The sequence below is a fragment of the Microtus ochrogaster genome, linkage group LG3 (assembly GCF_000317375.1).
Source record: "Microtus ochrogaster isolate Prairie Vole_2 linkage group LG3, MicOch1.0, whole genome shotgun sequence".
NCBI lineage: Eukaryota > Metazoa > Chordata > Mammalia > Rodentia > Cricetidae > Microtus > Microtus ochrogaster.
Genome location: NC_022029.1, coordinates 46,280,694 through 46,281,996, shown reverse-complemented (window position 1 = coordinate 46,281,996; position 1,303 = coordinate 46,280,694). Strand labels below are relative to the sequence as shown.

The window sequence follows — 1,303 nt, the reverse complement described above, 5'->3', positions numbered from 1 at the left end:
GCCAATGAGAGAAGGACTGGATCTCAACAACCACCCAAAGAACAAGCCCTTGGTGCCCAACTCACAAGAACCACGTGGATGCAGAAGAGTGGCCACAAACCACGGGAGTCTGCTACCCGGGCCACTGCTTTAACCTATCCAGCGCCTAAACCACTGGGTTACCCAAGGAAGCAAAAAGAGAATGTGAGGACCAAAGAGAGCCCGCCAACCACCGCTACCAGAGAAACCGCCACTACTCCACATAAAATGTATCAACCCCTGCTTCCTTCATTCCTCTCGCAGTGGCTGGCCATCAATTGCAGGACTATTGGGATCCAGGCCACATCCTGAGGATTGAGCAGAAAACAGGCACGGAGCTTAATTCTAGTTGAGAAGGCAAGGTTCTCTTTCAAATTCTCCTTTCTCTCTCTTTTAAAAGTCACTAAGACCCTTCCAACCTCTTCTCTCAATAGCTCCCACCAGCTTCCCTCCAGTACCCTACTTTCTCCAAAACCCAAGCAACTTAGGGCTCCAATTTCCCGGGGCTGGGAAACAGACTCAAGAGACCTGAAGTGAACAGAACAAGAGACGTGAAAGTGAGCGCTTTACATTTTATATGCATACTTTCCCCGCCCAACTGTCAGCACTTCAACAGCGAATGATGGCTGGGAGAGACTAAATCGTGACCCCGGGGCTGACCGCGGTTGTCTCCGTAGCTAATCAATAAACGCTAGCAGAGAACGCAGAAAGGTCTCCCTGATTCCCCAAGGCCTGGCACGGGGAATGTAACCGTAAGCATTCGTCAGCTGCATCCTCCCTCTTCGCGGGACACTGTGCCCATCACGGGTGACCTGGGTGGACAGGTTCCGTCTACCGGGAGACACCGAGGGGTGATCTGGAACGAATTCCCTTCCCTCTGCCAGGGCCTGCCTGCCTCACCTGCCCTCTGCCAGGACCTGCAGCCTTCGCCCCCTTCAGCACCTAACGCGGAGCCTCCTCCCCGCGAGCCGGGCTCCCGCTGCATCAGCAGGCGCGCGCAGCCCGGCTCTGCGCCCCGCCGCCCCCGTGCGCGCGGGTGGCCGGGGGACGCCCCTCCCTCCCCGGCCCGGCGTGCCGTCTCCCCAGGGTCGCAGCTCCACGGCCGTGCACTCCGTCACCCCGCGAGCTCCCTCCTCGCTTCTCCAGCCCCGGCGGAGGACTCCCCACCTGGCTCACTTCCCGGCCGGAGCCGAGGGGGCGTCGCGTGGCTCTCCGGCGGCCTCCTCCCGCCCGGCCCCCTCGACTGGAGCAGCGGCGGCGGCTGAGGCGACGGCGCCCACTCAGG

At 60.2% G+C, this 1,303-nt stretch overlaps 1 protein-coding gene across 9 annotated transcripts in view; it reads right to left on the bottom strand.

Annotated features, from left to right (window-relative positions):
• Dtnb (dystrobrevin beta) overlaps positions 1-1,297 on the bottom strand; it is a 209,021-nt gene extending 207,724 nt beyond the window's left edge. For 8 of the 9 annotated variants that reach the window (XM_013351397.2, XM_026785974.1, XM_026785972.1 and 5 more), the window contains exon 1: positions 1,186-1,297. The gene's annotated coding sequence lies outside the window, so the exon portion shown is untranslated. Of the gene's footprint in view, positions 1-918; positions 1,000-1,185 lie in introns of those variants that run through there. The other variant, XM_026785971.1, reaches the window with a different exon arrangement.
• Between the last annotated feature and the right edge of the window lie 6 nt (positions 1,298-1,303).